At 42.5% G+C, this 16,584-nt stretch overlaps 1 protein-coding gene and 1 long non-coding RNA gene across 3 annotated transcripts in view; one reads left to right on the forward strand and one right to left on the reverse strand.

The window, feature by feature from the left end:
• Positions 1 to 16,584, forward strand: part of LOC147018368 (inositol hexakisphosphate kinase 1-like) — a 66,504-nt gene that overhangs the window by 31,737 nt on the left and 18,183 nt on the right. The window lies entirely within an intron of this gene.
• Positions 4,686 to 16,584, reverse strand: part of LOC147018369 (uncharacterized) — a 41,754-nt gene continuing 29,855 nt past the window's right edge. Inside the window, exons 2-4 of the long non-coding RNA XR_015062350.1 lie at positions 9,069 to 9,100; positions 5,921 to 5,963; positions 4,686 to 4,793 (exon numbers count right to left, since the gene is read on the reverse strand). This is a non-coding gene — a long non-coding RNA (uncharacterized LOC147018369). The remainder of the gene's footprint in view (positions 4,794 to 5,920; positions 5,964 to 9,068; positions 9,101 to 16,584) is intronic.

The following is a 16,584-nucleotide window of genomic DNA, read 5'->3' on the forward strand; positions in this document are numbered from 1 at the left end:
TTACTTCCAATCAACCAACTTTGCAGTTGTGAAATTGTTGATTGAATAAAATATCAAAATACACTTTATATTAAGCAATTACCTGGGCGGGCAGGATAGAGCTGAGAGGTACGTATTCACACTCGCCTTTGAGCGGTCCAGCCTGCGTTCAAATCTCGACTCAGGTATGCACTGTCACCCTCATGTTTCATAGGCAGGGTGAGGCATCACTGCGTGCACAGCCCATCGGAAGGATATTAAGCCATACGACTTATCTGCCATGACTGGTCCTTTGTTTTTAATGTTAAAGTCCCCATTGTGTATTTTGCTATGATGAGGTGAGTTATCGCTGACATCTTGAAAACAATCGCAAATTCCTGCCACCTCCAGTTGAATGTCGGGCCTCGCCAGCCAGTTCGTGAAATACTTGGGCCAAAATCTTTTCCAGACTGACCCCACAAGATGATGCAAATATTTGGGGCGTTTTAAGAAGTAGTGATATAGTTGGGCAGCATATCCAACCTACTGGGCATTTTATGATACAAGTATCAAATTTGGCACAGAGATAGACTCTGATATACTGTATTATGAACAAATCTGGATATTGAGGCATCGTGGATTCGGCCCCTAGGCATTGATGTCAGATCGACTATGACACCTTGATAGCCGTCCTGACAGATAGCCAAGTTCTGTCCAACGTCGTGGGAAATGAAGTCAACACAGTTTATCTGGGTTTTCAATTTGAACACAAACAATTTGTTAGAGGCGAGAAATATGCCAGAAACAGAATAGGTAGTCACACATTGCAATCGGATGTTGAATGTACGAATGTATAACTTTAAATATAATATACATCCACTTCTGTATTAAAAAAACGAACCTTGCGCTATTGCAAAACAACAAAAAGTTAATGACTTTGCAGAACCTTAACATTCAACAGGCTCAGACTAAAGTCACACTGGAATGTTGTTCGAACTAACCTTTGCAGAAGTAGGCTTAGAGTGTTAAGAAATAGCCTCAGTAGCATTAGTAAGTAGTAAGATGATGCTAAGACAAGGAACGATATTGATTAATGTTGACATTAAAATTTTCCAAATCTCACCATCCCTTAAAATATCAGATGTACGTATTGAAGGTTCTTTATTAATTTCAATGCTCATGGTGGAGTTGAGCAATAGGTTTACTCGGTCTGTCCGTCTACAGATGTCAGTTTATGATCGAGGAACTACCTAATTCCAATTGAATTTTATATTATGAACACGAGAACACGAATTGGAACACGAACCTGCAGTTTAGCAGTACTTTGGCTCTGTATTTCTGCAAATTGTACGGAATCTCGTCCCGATCGTCCATGCGCACAACGGATAAGGTACTTGTTTTCGTCTGTCTGTCAGTCAAACAAAATTGAAAATCATTCCAAGCAGGAAACTTACTGTTTTTAGGGACACCATAAAAGGACACAAACACCAGGCAACAACAAGAGCAACTAATTTAACATGTTAAATATGGCAGTGTAAAATACTGTACATCAACGACAGTAAACTTCCAAAAAAAAAGGGTTGCTCTTTTTCTTTCTGTAGCTTTTAAAAGTTTTATTTTATTTCAGTTGAACTAAACACTTTAACAATGTATAACTCAAATCACTTTGTTGGCTCTTCTAAAAACCTCCAGTTTAGCGCCAAATTTTGAAGGCTGGCTTTGTTATATGGTCGGCCCAAGAAAGGCCATAACTGATGGTGAAGTCTTTCATTTCACGAGACTGAACCCGTTAGTGTTTGACCAAGGTAATAGATAGGTGGGTTAATTTGACATTCATACTAGAGTGATAGGGTGTGATTTATTCTGGGATTGTAGGACATGTTTCATTTATCAGATCACAGTCTAATCATTTCTAGATTAGCAGAGAGACATATAGCCAACTGTCTGCCAAGCAGAGGGATGGGGTACTGTATGACACAATGTGGATTTGTCTGCAAAAAGGAAGAGAGGGTTTTCCAAAGTATCGGTGAGGTCATTAATATCGATGAAGAACAACACTGGGCCCAACACACTGCCTTGAGGAATTAGAGCCTCCACTGGGAGAGAGGAGGAGATGGTTCCATTGGTGGCAACATGTTGACTGTGTGAGGGGAGGAAGTCAGAAATCCAGGAATGAAGGTGGCATTCTATGACACAGGCAGAGAGCTTAGCAAGCAAAGCAGGATGCCAGACTGTGTCAAATCCCCAATATGTGTCTAGGGAGATTGTCCTCACCTCTTGTTTGAGATTGAGGACCTCTGCACCAACCATTGCTGAGAGATGAGCAGAAGCAAGTCCAGAGTGGAGTGACCAGGATGCAATCCAAACTAATGGTCAGAGATCAGACTGTTTGAAAACAGGAAAGATTTTATATCAGAAGCAATTGAGGATTCCATGATTTTGCTTGTCATTGGAAGCAAGCTTGTAATATGGATGGGGCTATTGGTCTGTTGTTAGGGTCTGTTTTTGCACCCTTCTTGTGGATGGGAGTGATGTTTGCTGACTGACATGCAGTGTGGAGGTGGCCAAAGGAGAAGAGATTAAAGAAGGTAGATTGGGTGGGAGCCATTTTTCAGGTGCAGATGAGGTGGGAGAACAATGGCCATTTTGGATTTACGATTTTTTTTCCAAAAAAATCCAAAGATCTTGTTTTTCAGAACAGCTGAACTGATCACTCCAAAACTTCAACACAATATCAGTGGACCAAGTCACTTTAAGTTTGAGAAGTTGCCAAGATGGCTTTTTTTTTTTTTTTTTTTTTTTTTTTTTTTTGTATACCTTGGTCGAGGCTCGTATGAGAGCGAACACACAACTCACAGCAAGGAGGCATGAGACAAGAGGGGCGGGAGTGGAAGGGACAAAACATTGGGGAACAGACACAGGTGAACTGTGGAAGGGAGAGGGATGGGGATGGGACGGGGAACATGGCGAGGGGAAGATGGACATTAAAGGGACTTTCAGGAAGGAAAGCAGGAGAATTGAAGGAAGTGGGCTTGGGTGGATTATCGGGGGTAGAAAAGATCGAGGATTTGGATGGGGGAAGATAAGAGGTGGTGGTGAACAGCTGTTTTGAAAGCCTGAAGGGAAGAATGGGAAAGAATAGAGTGAGGAAGTTTATTCCAAAGGCGGGAAAAAAGAGGAATGAAAGAGTGAAGATGAGCAGTGATTCGTGATTTTGGTAGTTTTACCGGAAGGGGGTTGTTGGCGGACCTTGAGCGCCCTGTGGAAATGTGGTTGGGACAAATCGCAGAGAGAGCAGGGGGGCAAGGCTGGAGAGGAGTCGGTAGAAGACAGAAAGACCACCGACCAACCTGCGGTGATTGAGTGAGAGGCCCAAAGACTCAGCTTCATTGCGGGAGATGCCAATGATCTTAAAAGCCCTGGTTTCGACAGCGTGAAGTCGAGAAAGGTGGGAGGCAGGAGCACCAGCCCAGAGGGGAGAGCAGTACTCCATCAGGCTACGGACAAAAGCTTTGTAAGTGGTCAGGAGCTCAAGAGGGCCGAGGAAGGACTTTGCACGACGGAGGATTCCCAGTCGGCGACTGGCTTTTGAGGCAAGGTTGGAAATGTGACTTTCCCAGGAAAGGTCATGGCAGATAGTGAGACCCAGAAGCTTGAAAGAAAAGACTTCTTCCAGAGGATTGTTGAGAAAGTGGATGGGGGGCTTTTGTAAACGGTCCTTTCGAAGAGACATAGTGAGAGTGTGAGATTTGTCTGGATTGAAAGACATGTTCCACGTGTTGGACCAGTTTGTGATTTTATCCAGATCTGCAGTGAGTGAAGAAGCTGCTGCTTGCCGGGCTGAGGGATGACAGATGGTACGGCAGAGGGTTGAGTCATCGGCAAAGAGAAATAGAGGATTTTCCAGAGAGTCCGAGAGATCATTGATGAAAACCAGAAAAAGAACAGGGCCCAGAACGCTACCTTGAGGAACTCCAGCCTGCACAGGAAGAGGGGATGAAAGAACTCCATTTAGGGCCACACGTTGACTGCGACAGGAGAGGAAGTCTGCGAGCCATGAGTGGAGATGGCCTTGAATACCATGGGCAGAGAGTTTGGTGAGTAGGGCAGGGTGCCAGACTGTGTCAAAAGCACGTGATATGTCCAGGGATACGGCTCGGATTTCCTGTCTGGCATTGAGGACCTCCATCCATTGATGGGAGAGCAGTAGCAGCATATCTAGGGTAGAGTGACCTGGTCTGAAACCAAATTGATGATTGGAAATCAAGCCATTGGAGAAGAGGAAGGATTTCATGTCTGAAGCGATGATGGATTCCATCAACCTATCAAAATGCTTACTTTTTGCATTGTCGTCATTTTTTCGATTTCCCCTGGGAGAATAGCCAAGTCTATGTGCTTAGTGAGTATCTACTTATTTACTAACAAGTCTGTTATACTACTAGAATATTGGGAATATGTCTTGGAAGAGCCAGAGCATGCTCAAGAATATCATTTGAGTGGAAAAAGTCACTGGAAATGGCATGGTCTCTGGAATTGGTTGGTCAAAAATATTGAGGATGAAATTATTTTCCCAGTATCGGCTGCAGTGCAATCCCACTGAGATGCTTGGGGTTATAGCTCTGCTAAGCTCATACCTATAACATTATTTAATGCAAGGGGCCACCTTGGAGTGTGTGATACAGGAGATGTTGGCATGGGCCTACTGGCCTCTTCTGACATTGATGTTCCTTGTATTCCCTTGATGTTTCTTCTCCAATAGCAACTGACCTCTTCAGGCCAAAAAAACTTGGTAAGAGTTCAATTGTTGACATGCATTATAATGCTTCCAGAAAGTCCTGCAACAGTGATGACAAAAGGCTGTATCAAAATTGTGCAAAATACAGGAGAAGGATATTATCAGCTTATAGTTATCATGAGAATTACAAGAATTACAAAAAAGCAGCATTAAAATTAAAAGTAATGGCAAATGATGGAAATATCTGCCAGTGCCAGCACAGGACAGGAGGGTTCATTGGAGATGGTAAAAGATGATGTCACAGCTCCCCCCCTACCCCCCGCTCCAACCACAACCCCCCCCAACCTCTCACCAAATCCACAATGAGGAGGAAATGCATACAGCCCCAAAGCCACAATTATATTATTAACAAGCTCGAATGAGCTAAGATCCTCGTCTTCTTCATGATGACATCATAAAAACGAATATGACGTCATTGTGATGTATCAGGTTTGCGATAAATTATCTGTGCTAATGCTCGGCTTGATTCCCGCAAACAAAATTCAAACAGCTCGCCTAGTTTTGGAGATAACGGTGTAGGCGATTTCCATTAGCGGCGATATTATGACGTCAACTTTTTTTCGAGGAAGAATTTCCAAAATCGGAGATGGTTACTGCCTGCGCGTGGGCTTTCTGCATATACATGGCAAGTTTCACAAAGATCCGATGAAAACCCTGGGTTGTGAAACAAAAAATGTCAAAAAAATAGGAATGACGTAATTAAAGTTGATATGACGTCATAGTGATGTATCATATGTACGGTAATTCATCTCTGCTAATGCCCTGTTCGATTCCCGCAAACAAAATTCAAACAGCTTGCCTAGTTTCGGAGATGATGGTATAGGCGATTTCCATTAGCGGAGATATTTTGACGTCATAACTTTTTTTCTAGTAGGAATTTTCTAAATCGGAGATGGTTACTGTCTGCGCAGGGTATATATATATATATATATATATATATATATATATATATATATATATATATATATATATATATATATATATATATATATATATATATATATATATATACCAAGTTTCAGGAAGTTTCGATGAAAACTGGAGGCTGTGAAACAAAAAAGTCCACAAGAACAACAACGTGAGTAAGACTTAGAGATCCTCCACAGGGATCTAAAAAAAAATGCGCAGGTGGATATATAGATTTCCACACGTGGAATTGTATGATACCTCAACTCCAGACAGTTTTCTGAAGAGGAAGCATCCAGAACACCTGCAACACACAACCAGATGAGACAGCAGCATCACTATATAGATTTTGATAAGAGATTATTCAGGACCATCTCTCCATGTGAGCACTAACTCGCTTAACTGAATGAGTGCTAACATGGTGGCCTCCAGTGGCATGTTATGCCCATCAGCATTACAGCTAGGCTCAGCATTATAGTGAGGGCTAGAAGTCTAGCACCAAACAGGATGACAAAATTTACATTGCCAAGAACCATCTGCTGCAGTCATAGATGTTATCGAATCCAAAGAACATTAGAACACGCACAATATATTATGGGGCCAGATAATATACACCCGAGAGTATTGAGGGAAGTGGCTGCGCAGGTAAGCGAGATATTAATGGATATTTTCAATAGTTCACTGGAGTCAGGAGAGGTACCGGAGGATTGGAGAGTAGCAACTGTAACACCATTATTTAAGAAAGGAACCAGAGAAAAATTGGGAAACTATAGACCTGTTAGTTTGACTTCAGTTGTGGGGAAGGTGTTGGAGACATTAATTAAGGCACAGATGAGGAACCATTTAAATATATACAAACTAATTAATCAGCATGGTAGTCAGCATGGGTTTATCAAGGGTAGTTCCTGTCTCACAAATCTTTTAGAGTTCTATGAGGCAGTGTCTGATTGGCTGCATGAGGGAAAGGCAGTGGACATTGTATGTCTAGACTTTGAGAAGGCATTTGAGAAGGTACCACATCGGAGGTGGTTATCCAAAGTGACGGCTTGTGGAGTGGCTGGTCAGGTAGCTAATTGGATTGCAAACTGGCTTCGTGGTAGGAAGCAAAGAGTGGCTGTGAGTGGGAAGATGTCTTGCTGGTTGGAGGTAAATAGTGGGGTACCTCAAGGATCAGTACTCGGACCATTGCTATTCAATATTTACATCGACGATTTGGATAATGGGGTAAAAAGTAAGCTTTCCAAATTTGTGGATGACACAAAGCTTGGAGGTAAGGTGGATAGCAGAAGGGGTGGTGAACAGATACAAGAGAGTATTGATACTTGTATCGATTGGGCAAAAGACTGGCAGATGGAATTTAACCTGAGCAAGTGTAAGGGGATGGGAAAGAACAATGAAAATAGAGATTACAGGATGCAAGGGGTAATTTTGGAGCATGGCACAGAGGAGTAGGATCTGGGGGTGGGAATAGATATGGGAGGTAAATAGGCAGCCCAATGCCAGGCAGCTTATAGGTAAAGCAAATTGGGTTTTAGGTTGTATTCGGAGGGGGATCAATTATAAATCAAAAGAGGTGGTGTTAAATTTGTACAGGAATTTAGTGAAGTCACATCTAGAATGTTGTGTGCAGTTTTGATCACCACAACTCAGGAAGGACATAGATACCATGTAGAGGGTTCAGCCCAGGGCTACTAGATTGCTTCCAGGCCGAGCTAGACTTAGCTATGAGGAGCGGCTGAACGAGGCAGGGCTTTATTCACTAGAAAGGAGGCGGTTACGAGAATATATGATAGAGATGTTTAGAATAATGAAAGGTATAGGTAAAATAAGAGCAGATTAATTATTCAACAGAGTCGACAGTGATAGGACCAGGGGCCATAGCCTGAGAGTAAAGATGGTAGTGAGGTGGGTGACTTTCACTCAGAGTAGTTAATGCATGAAATGGCCTCCCTGGAAAGGTAGTGGCAGCAGAAACAGTTGTTGTTCGTCTTTCGGCTGCTCCCGTTAGGGGTCGCCACAGCGGATCATCCATTATGATCCGCATACTGATTTGGCATAGGTTTTACACCGGATGCCCTTCCTGACGCACTCCTGGTCGCCTCTTACGACACAGGGATAAGGATTGGGTTTCGCCATGATTCCGGGCTGCCCTACACCCTCTCATAGCGCGGCCCAGCACAGAGCTCCTGTCCTCAAGCGATCCTCCAACCCAAGCCTCCGAGTAGCCGGATTACAGGCGCACGCCACTACGCCCGGTTGGCAGCAGAAACAGTAGATAAGTTTAAATTGGAATTGGATAGGTACCTGGAAGTATTGGACATAGAGGAGTATAGGGATGTTGGCAGGACTTTTATGGTAGCTTGAATGTTGATGGGTGATGGTGTGCATGTGTAAGGAGTGCTGTTGGTGGGGTTCTCATGAAGGGGTGTTGTGTGGTTGATGTGTGTTTTTAACCAAGCCCATGCCCCCTATCCTGAGGAGACCAAAAAATATTAAAATCCAAAAACTTAAAATAAATAGAGAAATAAATAAAAAAATAATATAATACATAAATAAAATTTTGCATTTTCTTCTTTGGATCTTGTGTTGATAAATTTGTGTGGTGTTGATGCCACGTAGGCATGATGGGCTGAATGGCCTCCACCTGGGTCTGATTTCCTTGCACTATATAATATAGCCCCACCACTGCTTGCAGAATTTCCAAAGCAATGTGTGAATCCCATGGTGGATTCGTAAATAGGAAATATCATGGCATGATTTTGGGAGATGGAAACTATGTTGAGGAACATCATCACGCTTGTGTTTATAGCATTGTGTTACATTTATCATCCAGCTTACAAGGAAGATCAACTTGAGGACACAGTCATACGATGCAGTATTTTATTGAATAATAACATTTTATCCAGAGTAACATTGTGAAGATGCAGACATATGTGGGGTATTCAAAAGGTAATATGAAAGAGATAAATCACATTAGTCCAAGACACGCCAAAGTTTTGTTTTTTTGGGGGGTGGAGGGATGGTGTACAAAGTCGAGGAACATGCAAGAGCTAGAACACAGAACAGATGAGAAAGAACACATTGGAAAAATGAGAAAGCACACCAACAGCAGGGTAAATTGGGGAACAACAGAGAGGAACTTGGAGGAGGAATGAGCAAGAGGAAGAATGAGAGCAAGTGGAGAGGGAGGGGAACACACACACACAGGTGAGCAAGCTGGATGTAAGCTCAGTCAAAAAAGGGGCTGAAAAAAGGAAGGGAAAACTGGGGATGAAACAGAAATGGAACAAAAATCAAAAAGGTGGATGAAGAGAGAGAGGGGAGTAAACACATTTACATGGAATGGAAGGGGTTGGCTTGGTTCGGGTTAATGAGGGTAGAAAAGATTATGAGTGTGGATGAGGCTGACCTGATGAGGTGGTGAACAGTTGTCTTGAAGCCCTGGAAGAAAAAAAAATATGAGATTGAGCAGACTGAGAAAGTTAGTTGAGGAGGTGAGCAATGAGCTTGGATTTTGGTAGTTTTGCCAGAAGTGGGTTACAAGCACACTCTGAACACCCTGCAGAAATGTGGGAGGGACAGAGCATGGAAAAGGCAAAAAGTGCAAGGCCAGAAAAGAGGCAGTTGAAAACAGAGAAACCACCAATCTGTTTGTAATGCAGAAGTAACATAATCCAGCGATTCAGATTCTTTGTAGGAGATTCCATTGATTTTGAGGACAGTGGTCTCCAGGGCATCAAGATGGGAAAGGTGTAAGGCACTACTTGCCCAAAGAGGAGAGTGGTCCTCCATCGAGCTGCAGATGAAGGCCTTATAAGTTGTTGGAAGTTCAGATGTGCCAAGACGAGACCTGGCACGATGGAGGATGATGCCCAGTTGGTGGCTGCCTTTGGAGACCAACTTGGATATGTGGTTTCCCTGAGAGATTGTGGCTGATGGTGAGGCCCAAAAGTTTGAAGGACGAAACTAATTCAAGAGGTTTGTTAAATAAATAAATGGAAGGGTTTGGCAGAAAGTCCTTTCAGAGAACAAAGTGAGAGTGCGAGATTTGTCAGGGTCAAAGGACATATTCCAACTGTTGGACCAGCTCGTGAATCTATCAAGTTCTGCAGAGAGGGGAGAAAATATTGCCTGCCTATCTGAAAGATGATGGATGCCACAACAGAGGGTCGAATCGGAGTTGAGGATCACCAGAAACATCTCCACCTTCTCAGGGGAGAAATACAGTGTCCAGTAGCAGTTGAGTGCAGCAAGTGTGGAGGGAATTAGAAGGAGCGAGGCTTCAGGTACATGAGATTTGGAAACAAACCCAGAAGTGACACATTCGGCTTTCTCATGAGCAAAATAATTAATATTTTTAATATGTACGCACCAAATTAAGGTTTTTTCAATAAGTATATCATTGGTAAGAAAATATATACATTTTTATGCCTCCGCTGACAGTCGCCAGAGGCATTGTTTTCGGGTTGTCCGTCTGGCCGTATGGTCCATCCATGCAAATTTTCTCTTTTCTCTGCAACCGCTTATCAGATTGACACAAAATTTTCACCGTAGGTGTGACTCTCACGTCGAATGTTTTAATGATAATTATGACATCATAGGTCACACGGTGTGGCAACCTTGTTGGAAAAAAGGAAAAAGTTGGACCTCTGTATCTCTGAAACCTTTTCATGGAAAAAAAATTGAGACTTGGCACATGTCATGTACTCCCCATCGGAAACAAGTGTGACTTTTTTTTTTGTTGATGTTATAGGTGGCTTCGTTATGACATCATAATTGCATACGTCGAATGCTTTATCAGATCAGTATGAAAAATTTTGAGGGTCATCTCGGGCTAAATTGTATGGTTGGGGGGGGGGGGAATTGTTGACCTCATCAGTAACGTGGTTCGGCAGCCATATTGTATTTACCAAAAACCTTCAAAAATCTTCTCTGAAACGGCTGAACAGATCGAGGCAAAACTTTACAGGTATGATCACCTATTCATGAGGAACAAAAAGTTCTCCACTTATGAGGTCATAGGTCACATGGTTGGGCAGCTCTGATGTTTTTTTTTGAAGAATAAACCTTCAAAAACCTTCTCCAGAACGGCTTGACAGATTGAGAGGAAACTTTACTCACATATTCCCCAAACCTTGGTGATGCCAGGATGTTCACAAATAATTAATAGGTCACATAGTCTGGCAGTCATATTGGATTGAACAAAAATCTCAAAAAAAATATTTCTCTTGAACCAGTTCATAAATCGATGTGAAACGTCACAATTATGATCTCCTAGTCATGGGGAAAATGTTTTAAATTTCAACCTGATTGGACGCATGATCTGGCAGCCAGAATTAATTGGTATTTTGAATCTGTGTTCAGGGATTGAAATCAAACTTTGTACAAGGATGCATATTGATGTCATCATGTGGGCAGAGGCATATCTGATGACATCGTGGCGTCGAAGAGTGCTGTTCTGGTTATCTATGTACACCTCCTTATACAGTATATAAATTTATTTGGCGTATCGTGAACTGTTGTACCCCGTTCTCCTGAATGTTTGAATGCCCCATTTAGTTTGTACTCTATTTGCTTATCTCATGTTGAACATCATACCATATCACTTCTTAATGATGCATCCTTGAATGCAGATATTTCGGTTCCAATTCAAGGTATTCCAGCATTTTCATTTGAAACATTATAGGGTATTTGAAGGTTTAAAAAAAATTGCTCCAATGGTCACGTCAGGTCAGATATGTGAGCATGCAGGTTGATCAGCATCTCAAGGAGATGGGGTGGGCCAGGCATCTAGCTGCACCGGAGCAGCGCATCACTGCATCCACTTTCTGCCGGTACTTCAGAGGCCTCCGTCTGGCCATCCCCCAGGCAGATGCCTGGCCCACCCCATCTCCTTAAGATGCTGATCAACCTGCATGCTCACATATCTGACCTGACGTAACCATTGGAGCAATTTTTTGTGGTCAGCCCATTGGTCTCCTCCACTCACAAGGCTCCCTCGCTGAGATAATCTGGTGAGCAGCGTCAGGAAAACGAGCCACATGTTCATACAGCCGCAGCTGATGCTCACGGACTAGGCAGGTAACAAATCTCATTTGAGTCTCTCTTAGCAACCGCTTGTTGGAGACAAAGTCCGACCCTTGATAGCTAAGGGTTCTCCGAAGAGACCTGGTACCAAAGGAATAAAGTATCCATCTCAGATGCCTGGTCAGAGTCCAAGTCTCACATCCATAGAGCAAGACTGGAAGCACAAAGGACCTGAAGACTGGGACTTTCGTCCTCCCGCACAGGTACCGGTAGCACCACACCCCATTATCCAGCGAATCCATGACTCTCAAGGCCCGACCTAGATGTCTATTGACCTCTGACTCACAGCCAGCAGAGACATGAATATCACTGCCAAGGTAAGTGAATCTCTCCGTGACCTCAACATCCTCACCACAAACAGTTACAGACAAGATAGCAGCATCGAAAATGTCATTGAAAGCCTGGATCTTAGTTTTGACCCACGAAACCCATAATCCCAGTGACTCTGACTCCTCATTCAGCACCTTGAGGGCCCCCAAAAGGATATCTAGAGTCTCCGCAAAGATGACTGTATCATCTGCGAAATCAAAGTCAGAAATCTTGACATTCCCAAACGATGAACCGCAGCTTGGTCTCTCCAACATCCTCCCCATAATCCAGTCCATACAAGTGCTGAAAAGTGTGGGGGCCAGTACCCACCCCTGACGAACTCCAGTAACAACTGGAAATAAGTCGGAGATGGTATCACCACAACTCACAGCACTCTCAGTTCCAGAATATTGTTCAGACATCAGATCGATCAGTTTCAGTGGCACCCCATGAAGACCAAGAATCCTCCAGAGGGGATCCCGATTCCCTGAATCAAACGATTTGCAGAGATCAACATCGGCTGCAAGCAGCCCCTGCTGAAAGTCATCTGCGTTCAGTGAGGACCCAAAGAGCAAGGATATGGTCAATGTTTGACCTCTTTGGTGTAAAATCTGCCTGCTCTGGATGCTGGTGCTCAAGCAGATAATGGCGAACCCTATCAATAATTATGTGAGCAAAGACCTTGCCCGGCACTGAGAGCACTGTTCCACTGGTGTTAGACATTAATTGCTAAACCTGGCATGGCTGTGATGGCTTAAAAAAGGACTCGTAACTATTCCAAAGTCACATGCAGTATGTTTGGATGCTTAAATGGTTCTATTTCTGGATATGTCTTCAAGTGAAAGCATACTATTATTTGTGGCTGAAGCCCTGGGATTGGCAAGCATGCAAACCCCACTGGAAATGTCATGCATTAGCATGCAATGGAAAATTCCCTGGAGATCATTATTATTATTACAGTTTCTGAAGCACACTCTGATAATGAGAAGCTAATTTTGACCTTTGTTGATTTTCCAGTGTGAATGACCTGCATATTCTTCCCTTAATTCGTTTATCTCATGAATGTACAAGGTTATCAACAAAGACCTTTGAACTTTGGCCGTTCGACCCATCATATTTGTGCTATACCAACCACAGAAACTATTACCCATCCACACACAAGCTACCTACTAGTCCTGCCAATATCTCTGCACCGCTCCGTCTCCATTGCATCTTGGAACGTGTTTAATTCGAATTTAAACCTATCTACTCTTTCTGCTGCCACTACATTTTGTGGGAACTACATTTCTTGGGAGACCATTTCATGCATTAACATCTCTCTGACTGAAAGACCCCTGCCTTAATTCTGTCCTACTCTCATCTTCTTTACTTTCAGGCAATGGCCCTGAGTTATATCATTGGTTATTCTGATGAAAGCTCTTCTGCACTTATTTTATCTATACCTTTCATTGTCTTAAACATCTCAATAATATCCCCTCATAACTGTCTCCTTTCTTGTGTATAAAGTCGTGTCTCCTTCAGCCACTCCGCATAGCTAAGTCTAGCTCAGCCTGGAATCAATCTTGTAGCCTCATGCAAAACCCTCTCTATGGTAGTGTTGAGGAATTCTGACCTTTTTGTGATCATTGTAGAATTCTGTAGCTGTTGTGGAATTATTATTCGTAACGTTTTAGCCGACTCGAATGTAAATCCTGTTACTCAAATTCTGACAGACCCCGAGTAATTCACTGTCCACAACAGAAGGTACTTTACTTCAGAGAAAAGTTTATTTTACTTGGTACTAAGGAGTACCAAGGAGTACAACCTGCTGAGATGGTATACATCCACACGTGCTTGCACTAAAACAAGATTACATTTCATGGTATTTATATGCTTTCATGGGAGAGTGGAGAGGGCTGATAAACATATAGGTAAAATAACTCCAACTACAATACGTGTCTTCAAGGTGAAAAGCAAATGACATAATTACAGCAAAAGTTGGTGTTATCAACCAGGTCACTTTGTTCCATAGCAAGACATTCCTTTTATCAACATTTAGGTCAAAAGACTCTTGGCTCAAGGAAAGCATAACTGACATCTAATTTGACTTACAGCACAAAAATTAAATTTATAAAACACCAGCAACAATTACAAATTGAGAGTACATAATATAATTATTTTCTCCCACAGTAGCTACAGTATGTCCTTCCTTAGATGTGGTGACCAGAACTGTACACAGTATTCCGGATGAGGCCTCACTAAATTCCTATATAATGTGAATATCACCTTTTTGCATTTATAATTGCTGCCCAAGTGAATACAACATAAACCTAGCTAACTTTACTTACAGCTGCCTGGCACTAAGCTGTCTGCAACCCCCTCCCACAACCCCCCCCCACCTCCCAACACATACCCTGTACCTATTACCATCCCCAGATCCTTTTCCTGTGTCAAACACTCCATGGTTGGCCTTTACATGATGTAATTCCTATTTTCATTATTCTTATACCCATCACCAGCACCTTACTTTTTATTTTAAATTGCTTCTGCCCAATCTATTAAACTATCAAGACTTTCCTGAATCTGATCATCCCTCTCAACCTTAGCTCCAAGCTTTATATAATCTGCAAAATTGGAAAGCCTACTCTTCACCCCACTATCCAAATGTTTTATGTAAATCATGAATAGTAATGGTCCGAGTACTGATCCCTGAGGTACCCCACTACTTACATCCTACCAGCAAGACATCCTCCCACTCACAGCCACTCTTTCTTTGCTTCTTATAACTAAGCCAGTTTCCAATCCAGTTAGCTACTTGATCAGCCACTCCACAAGCCCTCACATGGGTGAACAACTTCCGATACGGTACTTTATCAAATGCCTTCTGAAAGTCTCGATACATGACATCCACTGCACTTCCCTCATCCACCCAATCAGAAACTGTCTGATAGAACTCCAATAAATTTGTTAAATGTGACCTCCCTTGAGTAAATCTGTGCTGACTACCTTCAATTAGTTTGAAATTATTCATATGATTCCCTATCTGTTCCTTGATTAAGGTTTCTAACACCTTTCCCACAACTTAATTCAAGCTAATGGGTGTTGGCTCCAGTTTCCCAAATTCTTCTCTGTAACCTTTGTTAAATAGTGGTTGTACATTTGCTCCTCTCCATTCTTCTGGTACCTGTCCTGACTCGAGTGAGCTGTTCAAGATATCCACTAACACCACATTTATTTGCTCTGCCACCTCCTGCAATACTCTAGGATACATATTTACTGCCCCTGGAGCTTTATCATCACTTAATTTTTCCAGCTGTTTCTTCACTTCCTCGACTCCAAATTGGATCTCTTCTAAAAGCCCTGGCCCACCCCCCGAGACAGGTACTCTCAGCAATGGAAGTTTCCCTGACTGCTCTGGTGTAAATATAGAATTAAAAAAATATATTTAGTAAGCCTGCCATCTCACCCTCATCGTCCACCAATTCTCCTTTGTTATTCCTCAATGAGCCTACACTCCTCGTAACCCTTTGCTTACGTCTTTATATAGTTAAATTATGCCTTGTTGTTATCTAATAAACAAAACTCATCGTCTGTCTGTCTGTCCATATTTTTTGCAAAGACTGCTGGGCCAACAACCACCACATTTGGCACACAGACTAAATCCGACCTGGCGATTGTCCTTTGGGTACTTGCATGCACCGCCTCAGACTTTAAAGACCCCAAATATCCCAAAGACCATTTTAAACCCTTTAATACCTTGAAGACCCTTTAAGACCTCGAAGAGCATGAAGATCCTTTCAGACCCCAAGACCCTTACGACACCGAAGACCATGAAGACTCTGTCCGTGAAGCCGTGTGAGTATAAGTCTATTAATTACGTACTGTCTTAACGTCGGTTGCACCCTGACTGCATGTACGTCTATTGATTACATACTATTGTAATGTACCTTTCAAACCTCTTGACCCTTTAAACTGTTGAGACCCCTTAGACCTTTGAAGAGCCTTTATGACCCAAGACCTGAAAGACTCCCATCCCCTAAAGACCCTTTAAGACCCTGAAGTTTGTTGTCAACAACACAATTTGAATTATTGAAGTATTTCATTGAATTTCCCTGGGCAACGCGGGGTATTTCAGCTCGTGTTTAATATTTTTGGCTATGTCCTTTTCATATTCCCTTTTGGCAAGACAAGTTATTTTCTTAACTAGTCTCTGTTTCCTCAGACACTGATATGAGTCGGACTCCAAGCCTATTATTTTGTACTTTATGAATGCCTTCTGCTTATTTTTTATTACATTGCATACCTCCTTTACTCCAAAAAACTTACATGACGATCCTGAACTTCACATCTCAACAATAGAGTTGTGCTTACTACGTTATGGTCGCTTGTCAGTAGATGTTCTCCTACTTCCACCTCTTCCACCACATTGGGATCTTTACTTAAAAAGAGGTCTAACATTTGCACCCCCCCCCCTCATGAGATTCTCTACAAACGGTTAAAAAGCAATCTTGGACAAAAGACAGAAAATCCTCCTCTGCTCTGTCTTTCCC

Source organism: Eptatretus burgeri, chromosome 10, assembly GCF_056783735.1.
Source record: "Eptatretus burgeri isolate ZD-2024b chromosome 10, Ebu_testis_v1, whole genome shotgun sequence".
Taxonomy (NCBI): Eukaryota; Metazoa; Chordata; class Myxini; order Myxiniformes; family Myxinidae; genus Eptatretus; species Eptatretus burgeri.